Consider the following 10,454-nt stretch of genomic DNA (forward strand, 5'->3'; position numbering starts at 1 on the left):
AATATAATAAAATAGTCATTCTTTAAATATTGATAAATGATAATTTCATTTAGGAGAATTTTTTTTAAGGTTCTTGACATTAAGATTTTAAAGGATAAAAGACATGCAATATTTTCATAGTGGTGGAGTCCCCTAACATTTTTCTAGAGAAATTTCGATCCAAAGAAATTTCAAAACACAAAGACATTTCAAATTTCTCTGTGTTTTGAAATTTTTTTGGTTTAAAATTTTTCTAATTTGCTCAATTTTTCTAATTTTTTTTGTGCTCAATTTTGATCCAGAAAAATTTCTCTAGTTTGTTCAATTTCTCTAATTTTTTTTTTATGTTTTCAAATTTTCTGTGTTTTGAAAAGGATATTCAAAGTGAATATGAGTAATTCTATAAAACTAATATATATGGTACTGCAATAACAAAAAGAAAAAAAAAAAGGACCTACCAACAAACAATCACGACATGCTCTAACATGCAAACTTTCAAGCAACTCGTTGGCACAACATGAAGATAATAAGAAAGTAGTGACTAAGCATTACAAATAAGAAAAATTACATTCGAGATCTTTGAGGATGTTATAACCACGTCTCTGCAAGGCTTTGAATCAATTCAATGAGAGAATCTTCAAAATGAAACATAATATCAAGTTCAGAGTTTTGAAAACACCAAGCCCTCGTTTGGGAACAAGTTATTTTAATAACTTTTTGACTTTTTATGAAAAAATGTGCAGAAAATTAGAGAGAGTGATGTGACAATTTTTTGACTTTTTAACTAAAATAGTTACTCCCCAAACGAGGCCCAAATATATATATATATATATATATTAAGCTGTCGACGACCACCATTACCAATGGTGGTGCTGATATTGGGAGAGAGATAAAGAGAGAAGAACTTACTAGATGATTACAAATTCTGGTGGTGGTCGCGAATTCTAGTTCGAATCGCTGGTTGGAGAGAGATGGTGAGAGAGAGAGGGAGAGAGGGGAAAGAGGTTACATGGTAGGGGAGTTAGAGGAGACTGCTGCGAGAACAGCTTCTTTCTCGATGAAAGAGAAATTGAGAGAGTTGAGAGAGTAATATTGAAAGGGGTTTTTGTATTATTAACACTCTAATTACAAACCAAATGGAGGCTCCATTATATAGGAGAGCTGAATACAAACATCATTATGGTATACATCACTAAAATAAGAAAAAGGCACACCGAAAGGAAGTGGGCGGCCGAAAGAAGGGACAAGCCGAAAGCTAAAGCTCCTATTATATACATACTATATTATATTACATACTGTGTTATATTATATACTAAAGCTGTCTCCATATTAGATTATATTAATAAGTATATGAATATTATATACATATGTTAACAGCCCCCCGCAAACTCAAGGAGGGGCAACCAACTGGAGTTTGGAGACAAGTTCAACGAAGCGGCCAGGAGAATGAGCTTTGGTGAAGATATCAGCAGGTTGATCAGCAGAGGAGATGGGATGGAGATGGACAGTACCACGAGTAACGTGTTGACGAATAAAATGACAGTCAATCTCAATGTGCTTGGTGCGATCATGAAAAACATCATTGTGAGCTATTTGAAGAGCACTGTGATTGTCACAAAAGAGGGTAGTAGCACCAGAGGGGGAAACACCCAAGTCAGCAAGAAGCCAACGAAGCCAGAGAAGCTCCTGAGTAGTATCAGCAAGAGCACGATATTCGGCCTCGGTACTGGAGCGAGCAGTAAGAGATTGTTTCTTGCTGCGCCAAGAAATAAGAGAATCACCCAAGAAAAAGCAGAACCCGGTAGTAGAGCGTCGGTCAGTAGGGTCCCCAGCCCAATCAGCATCGGAAAAAGCACGAAGCTGGAGAGAGGACCGGGCGGAATAATGAAGTCCATGAAACAAGGTACCTTTGAGATAGCGAAGGATACGGACTAATGCAGCATAGTGAGGGGTACGAGGAGCTGACATAAACTGGCTGACAATATGAACGGCATAGGCAAAATCAGGACGAGTAACAGTGAGATAGACAAGGCTGCCAACCAGCTGACGATATAAGGTAGCATCAGAGAGAAGAGTGCCATCAAAAGGTGTAAGACGACTTTGAGGCTCTAGAGGAGTGGAGGCAGTCTTGCAATCCGTAAGACCAGCGCGGGTGAGAAGATCAGAGGTATACTTAGCCTTAGAGAGAAAAGACCCCGTGGAATCATGGAAGATTTCAAGACCCAAGAAATAGCTGAGAGGACCAAGATCTTTCATCTCGAAATGATGGCTAAGAAACTGTTTAAGGCATACAATACCATCAAGATCGTCACCGGTGATAATCATATCATCCACATAAAGGAGAAGCAAGGTGGTCCTTTGAGCAGTGTTGCGGATAAAAAGAGCAGTATCATAAGAACTGGAGGTGAAACCACAGTCATGAATAGTGGAGCTGAACTTGGCAAACCAAGCGCGCGGAGCTTGTTTGAGACCATATAGAGCACGCTGAAGTTTGCAGACTTTATGAGGGGGATAAGTAGACCCAGGGGGAGGTGGCATGTAGACCTCCTCAAGAAGAACACCATTAAGGAAAGCATTTTTCACGTCCATTTGATAAAGATCCCAGTGTCGGGAGGTAGCAACCGTAATCAGGCTGCGAACAGAGGTGAGACGAGCAACAGGAGCAAACGTCTCTTCATAGTCAATACCATACTCTTAGTTGAAGCCTTTTGTAACAAGGCGGGCTTTGTAGCGCTCAATAGATCCATCAGAACAAGTTTTGATTTTGTAGACCCATTTGCAACCAATGGCAGTCTTGCCAGGAGGAAGATCAACAATGTCCCAAGTGTGAGTTTTGTCTAAAGCCTGCAATTCATCAGTCATAGCTTGCTGCCAAAGAGGATTAGAGCGAGCCTCACGATAGGAGGTCGGTTCATAAGTGGAAAAAGCAGTAGAACCAACAATAAAGTCACGAAGACGAGTAGAAGGTTGGGTTACCCGATGTGGTCGAGTAGAGGCAGGAGGAGCCAGAGGGAGAGATTCACCAGGAGAGGAGGATCCCGAGGAAGCAAGAGCAGGACCATCAGAGTGAGCAGGGGCATGGGACAGACCAGAAGGCAAGACAGTCTCGAGAGAGGCCGGTAGGGGCGGTGGAGAGGCTGGTAAGGGCGAGGGAGTAAGGTCATCAGAGAACAGATCCGTGGAAGGGTCAGTAAAAAACAGAGAGGGTGAGGGAACGGACAAACGGAAGAGAGAGAGAGAGGAAAACATTTTGTGTTCCCAAAAGACTACATGACGAGAGATACGGAGGCGCTGGGAGAGAGGATCCCAACAACGATACCCCTTGTGTTCAATACCATACCCTAAGAAGCAACAAAGGCGAGAACGTGGTTCAAGTTTGGTACGTTCATGAGGTTGGAGAAGAACAAAACAGGCAGATCCAAAGACCCTAAGGGTGGTGTAAGGGGGACGGGTGCCATGCAGACGCTCATAAGGAGTGTGATTATGAATGACAGGTGTAGGGATACAATTGATAGTGTAAGCAGCAGTGAGAGCTGCCTCGCCCCAAAAATGTTCCGGACAAGAGGAAGACAGAAGGAGAGCTCGAGTAGTGTCAAGGATATGTCGATGTTTCCGTTCAGCACGTCCATTTTGTTGAGACGTACCGGGACAGGAACAATGAGGTTGAGTACCATGACTCTGAAGAAAGGAAAGAAAGTCAAAATCTTTATATTCCATGGCATTGTCGGAGCGAAAAAGCTTAATATTTTTAGAAAATTGAGTTTTAACCATTGTAGCAAAATTGTAATAAAGTTGTTTGAGCTCAGAGCGATTTTTCATAAGAAACAACCAGGTAAAACGGGAAAAATCATCTATAAAAACAGCAAAATAGCGTGCGCCTCCCATAGTAGGAGTAGGAGAAGGTCCCCAAATATCAGAATGAATGAGATCAAATGGTGCAAGAGAAACAGAGTCATTTTTATTAAACGACAAAGCAGGTTGTTTGGCAAGTTGACAGGACACACAATCTAAAACATCAGAACTTACATGACCTAAATGACCACTGGAAATTAGAGATTTTAAACGACCAACAGAAAGATGGCCTAAACGACAATGCCAAAGCTGAAAAGGAGATAAAGGAGGAGCAGTGGTAGCAGTGGTAGTAGTGGTAGTAGTGGTAGGAGCTGTGGTAGTAGTGGTAGTGGTAGGAGCTGTGATTTGAGAGGAATCTGGAACATGAAGATGGATGAGTTCGTAGAGACGTCCATGCTTACGGCCTATCCCAAGAGTTTGCCTCGTCCGAGGGTCCTGCACCAAACAACCAGTACGGGAAAAGGTAACAGTTAGACCATGCTCACATAATTGACTAATGGAGATAAGATTTAAAGTAAGAGCAGGCATAAGATAGACATAGGATAAAGATAAGTGAGAGGTTGAAACAGAACCAACATGACTTACAGACAGAAGAGACCCATCAACAGTATGGATAGAAGGAACATGAGGAGGAGAAGATAGAGGAGTAAAAATAGTAGGGTCAAAGGTCATGTGATTACAACAAGCGGAATCAAAGTACCAAGAAGTGTTACCTACGGTGACAGATAAAGCAGTAGATGGATGAGTACCGGAATTCTGCCAAAAATGTTGAAACATGGCTGCGACATCGGTTTGAGAGAAGACTGGAGTGGAAGGGTCTATAGGGACAGAGGAAGGTAAATCCTCGGAGGCAGCAGCAGCAGTGCGTTGAGCAGGTATTGGTTTAAATGGAGTCCCAGAACGGTGAGAGTGGCTGCGAGAAAAATTCCCGGTGGAAGGACCATTGCGAGAGGCACGGGCGGGATTGCGGAAGCAATCTTGCTGGAGATGACCAGGGCCAGTCTTGTTGCAAAACCGACAAAGACGAACTGGACAATTAACCAGAAGATAAGTCGATGGAAGATTGCGGTTGTGACAGTAATTGCAGGCATTGGACCTCTGTGGTGAAGGTGAGGAAGGAGAACTTCGAATCTGGGGAGTGGCAAGAACAGAGTCCACAGGGTGCGGATGGAGAGTACCAAATCTAGTTTCCTCGGACAACAGTTCTGAAATTGCTTGCTCAAGAGTAGGTAAAGGAGTTCGATGAAGGAGAGATGCGTGTACTGGCTCAAATCGAGGAGTGAGAGCCATGAGAAACTGAACCAAGCGCTGTTGGTCACGGTAAGTAGTAAACAAGGTAGCATCCTTAGTACAGTCCCATGGAGGTTCAGAAAGAGCGAGCTGATCCCAAGCATAATACATTTGGGAGAGAAAATCATTGATGGTTTGAGTGGTTTCTTGGCGCATACCGTGAAGATGACTCAGAAGCTGATATTGGTGAGCAAGGCCAGTAGTCTGATAGCGTTCATGTAAAAAATCCCAGATGGCTTTGGCAGGAGAGGAAGCAGAGTCAAGTTGGAACCGACCAAACTGAAGGCTGATAGATGTGATAGAAGTATTGCGAAACCAAGTGATGATCTGATAGTTTTTACTATCCCAATCTTCCAGTCGGTCGATATATTTGGCAGCGGAGTCCGTGGTAGTGGAATCTGTGGTTTCTGGAACGGGTTTGCACACATCCCCAGTAATGATGCGCCAAAGTTTCTTTCCTTTGAGGAAGCCAGACATAGCTTGTGCCCATAGGACATAATTAGTCCCGTCAAGAATAGCGGAAATAGGGTGGGTAGTGGAGTCTAGGCGATCCATGAGAGAAAAATAGCACAAATGAGGTAGAATCTAAAAAAACTGAGGTTACCAGTGAATTCAGAAGGTCGAAATTAGTCAGAAAATGAGTGAACTGACTAAAAATATGACCAGAAAGGCCGAAAATGGATTAGTCAACAAAGCTGGTCAAACAGGATGATGCAGGGCTGATGTCATAGGCGCGGCGCACGTTAGCAGGCGAGAGACACACGGCGCACGGAAGCAGCTAGGGCTGACGTCGGCTGACGTCAAAAACACGCGGCTCACGTTAGCAGATGAGGCCGGGGCGCACAATAGCACCGGACAGTGTAGGAAGCGCGTGGAGCGCGTCTGAACCGAGTGAGCGCGTGGCCGAATGTTCTGACGGCGCGTGGAGGCGCGTGCGGCGGCAGATGATGATGAATCTGGTGGCGTTGGCTTCGTCGTGAAGAGACGAAGGTGATGGTACTGTCCAATCTGTGTATTAGGGAAGGACGAGGTACGCAGCAATCTGTCAGGAACAAGATATGTGATGCAGAGACTTAGGAAACACACCTGTGCTCTGATACCATGAAAGAGAAATTGAGAGAGTTGAGAGTGTAATATTGAAAGGGGTTTTTGTATTATTAACACTCTGATTACAAACCAAATGGAGGCTCCATTATATAGGAGAGCTGAATACAAACATCATTATGGTATACATCACTAAAATAAGAAAAAGGCACCGAAAGGAAGTGGGCGGCCGAAAGAAGGGACAAGCCGAAAGCTAAAGCTCCTATTATATACATACTATATTATATTACATACTATATTATATTATATACTAAAGCTGTCTCCATATTAGATTATATTAATAAGTATATGAATATTATATACATATGTTAACACTCGGAAGCCATGGTAGGTTGAGGACGGAGAAGATGAGTATGAGAGGGATCCTATGTTGTAAAAAAATAATAATAATATTGTGGACTCCTTCCATTATCAAAAGTTAAAGAAGAATGTTAGATCAAATATCCCTTTCATTCATTTATAATATATTTTTGTAAACCAAATATGGGAATGGAATATTTAATAAAACAATCATTACATTCTATTTCATTTCAGTCTACCAATCACTACCAAACAATATGAAAAGCAACCTCCGCATACAACTCTGAGAAATTTAGAATTTGTGTTCAAAACTTTCTTGGACCATAATAAAAGAGAATATCTTGATATAGCATCCTTAGAAAAAAGGGTTTCACATTGATAATTTATTCCTACAAGTCCCCTCTAATCCATGGAAGTTTGAACAATCTCATCTCTTTCATCCAAGCACAGAGATTGTGTTTGAATTTTTGATTTGTGAAATAGAAGCACACTTTTTACTTTTTTATTCTCTTTTATTTTTTCTCTACAATTTCAACATCCAAACACAGGTTTAAAAATTAAATAATAAAAAAAGTAATAATAGTAAATAAATAAATTCAAAACAGTAAAATTTCTAACCAATTCATTGAAAACAGTATAATTCACTAACCCTTGGGGCTTATTTTGCTTTAACAAACTTCTACTTGAAAGAGATGTACATGAAAAGTTAAACAATGATCCTACAGCAAAACCATAAACCAATTACATAGACTAATACAACAAAACAATACGTAGCAAGTAGCAAAACAATATATACTACTCAAGCACATCCATGTTTTATTGTTTTAGACTTGAAACTGGACAATATAATGCTCTTGGCCAGAGGAAACAGTTGAAGGATTGCTCCATAGTCGTGACTTGTGATCGAAGAATGAATCAGCAAAGAAAAGAGAAAATTATAGATATGCTCCTAGTTGGCAACAAGGGCTTGGAGCAAACGAGGAATTGGAGACGGCTCCACATCCAGAATCCCTTCAAGGATCTGAACTACCTGACCCATTGATGGCCTATCATTCTCACCATCTTGGATGCACCAACAAGCAACTTTACAAATTCTCCATACCTCTTCAACATCAACATGTTTCTCCAACCTATGGTCTAATAGGCTAAGGACATCTCCACCTTTTATGACTACACTTGCAGCCCAGACTGGAAAGAATTTAACTATCCTTTCTTCAGATTGATCAGTGTTTCTTCTTCCCGATATCAATTCAAAGAGCATCATACCGTAGCTGTACACATCAGCTTTAGTAGTAATAGCCACCCCTAATATCCACTCTGGTGCAAGATAGCCCGTTGTCCCTCTCATGGCAGTTAGAACCCTGCTAAATTCTCGCCCAAGAAGTTTTGCCAGACCAAAATCTGCTACTTTTGGGCGGAAGTCAACGTCTAATAGAATGTTCGCTGGCTTTATGTCACAATGTATGATACAGTCTCTGCAGTTTTCATGGAGATAAGCCAACCCCCTAGCTGTCCCTAGTGCAATTTGGTACCTTTTTTTCCAGTCCAAAACCTTTGACTCCTTTTCATGAAAAAGATGGGAATCCAAGGATCCATTCTGCATGTAATCGTATACCAGCAACTTCCTTTTACCTTCAGAGCAGAACCCACAAAGCCGAACAAGATTAACATGTTGGATAGTCCCAAGGGTGCTGACTTCTACTCGAAATTGCTTCTCTCCTTGGTTGATGCTTTCCAGCTTCTTCACAGCTATGACAGTGGAATCAGGCAATGTCCCTTTGAAAACAGAACCAAAACCTCCTCCCCCAATTTTCTCTGAGAAATTTTTGGTTGCTTTTTGCAGATCTTTGTATCTAAATGCAACCAATGAACCATAAACTGTTGCCATCCTCTCTTCATGCAGAAAGCTCAACCAGCGAGAAGTGTTTCGCCAAAGCAAACAAGGGGTTGCTACAATCCTGTTTTGTCGCTTCAAGAGAACAACACACACGAGGACCAAGACGACATCCAATGCAGTTGAACCCACTACAGCACCAATAATAATCCCCTTTTTACTTTTAGGCTTTGGAAACTCAGAAGAAGCAAGTCTGAGATAAAGAGTGTTTCCACCACCATCTTGCATATTCATTAGCTTCCCAATCCAAATTGAACACTCGTTACTATCATAAGCATAAGCAGTGCAAGAGCAATTATTCAAGCAAGAAGATTCACATTCAGCGGCACTGCCAACAGCCACAGATTGAGGAAATTCAGGCAATTTAGTGTTGGAAATTTCCCAAAACCTGTCTTTCTCTTGATTAGCAGCAGTACTATTCCCACACAGCAACTCGGTTCTCCTCACACACCCCTCAGAATAATCACTCAAATTCCAATCATTGAGCGACTTAGGATTGAAACCCGTCAAACAATTACAGAAGGGTTGTATAATATTATTGCATATTCCATATTGTCCGCAAAAATCATAAACCTCACATTGCTGTCTTGGCTGAGCCCAAAAAAAATTCCACTGCTTTGTGCTTTCCAACCAAGTGAGTTCTTGGACTTGCCCCGAAATATCCATAATAAATCTAAAAATAATTGAAGGATCATATAGAGAATATGTGAAGTAACTCTCATTCTCGTTGTCAAGATAGCTAAAATTAAAGACATAATGAGTTCTCATTTCAGGTACTGAGCTGAAAAACTGCCCATTCCAAGGACCACTACTCCAATACTGTTTAGACCCATTCCAAAATATAACATACTGACTATTATTTGCATCAAGATTAAGAGAATACAGTCCTGTTGAAGGGTCTTCTGAGTTCTTCCATGAAGTTAAACGTTGGTGTGTGTTGGTAAGCTTATTGTAAGCAATCTTTGCACCAGGCAACCAAGTGTGAGCAGGGTGATCAAAACTTTGCCAAATTGGTTGACTTGAATTGGACCCATCTCTCAAAATCAAATTCCCATCATCCCCAAGAACAGCCACCACAGAATTGGAAGTGGTAGAGTTCTGATTTGTGGACCAAATCAGGCGTTGGGATTCATTTAAAAGAACCAAATTACCATCTAAGATTTTGAGTACAGAGGAATACTTATCAGAGATGGGATTATCCCTATTGGCTACCCAAACTATTGTTAGAGTAGATACTTTGGCGTACCACATGGATATGTAATAGTATGAGGAATTACCTGGTTTGTAGAAACCCAGTTCAAAATTCCCACCGGCAGAGGTTATGGTCTGGTTCCCAGAAAGAGATTGATTTGCAGAGATGGTGTCAGCTCCATGGGAGAGAATGCTGGTGAAAAAGAAGCAGCATATGAAGAATCCAAAAAACATGAAGCATGGATATTTTCTGATACCCATATGATTATCCGCTCAAAAGGGAAATTAGTATGAAACAGAAGATGACTAGTATCTTTATAAGAATGGGTCTCAAATTATTACACTTCTGTTTTTATATTTTTTGGTATTCTTTTCAATGTTTTCGCATCTCATTATCGCTAAGACCAGGACAAAGATGAAAAAAATACAGTTCCACAAATATGTGAACCTTTGACTTTCAATTGACAATTAAATAAATTCAAGTTAATTTGTAATTTTATTTTCCCAATAATTCATCATTAACGATGACAAAAATTAACGCTTGTGTCACATATCAAATTTTTTTATAGCACAATTAAAAGTCAAAAGACAATTGAAAGTGAAGGGTCAAAGTACAATTTTAATAAAAATATGGTAAGTTTAGTTAACCAAACAACTGGTATGTGTAGCAACCAATGTTGTGCAGCTTATTAAACTCATTTCGATGAATTTTAAGAGTATATTAAGTAGAACATATCTGCAAATAATCAAATTGATCAAATATCGATAATACTCTTCTCAAATCACATATCGGTTAGATCAAATCACATTTGTATTTAGTTCTTACTTTAAATTACACTTACAA

General features: G+C 40.6%; 1 pseudogene across 1 annotated transcript; it reads right to left on the reverse strand.

The window, feature by feature from the left end:
• Positions 1-7,292: 7,292 nt before the first annotated feature.
• LOC114308996 (G-type lectin S-receptor-like serine/threonine-protein kinase At2g19130 pseudogene) lies at positions 7,293-10,021 on the reverse strand (annotated as a pseudogene). Its single transcript, XR_014335905.1, has one exon. The product of XR_014335905.1 is annotated as a G-type lectin S-receptor-like serine/threonine-protein kinase At2g19130 pseudogene (transcript).
• Positions 10,022-10,454: the final 433 nt, after the last annotated feature.

The sequence above is a fragment of the Camellia sinensis genome, chromosome 7 (assembly GCF_055761805.1).
Source record: "Camellia sinensis isolate YWXY chromosome 7, ASM5576180v1, whole genome shotgun sequence".
Taxonomy (NCBI): domain Eukaryota; kingdom Viridiplantae; phylum Streptophyta; class Magnoliopsida; order Ericales; family Theaceae; genus Camellia; species Camellia sinensis.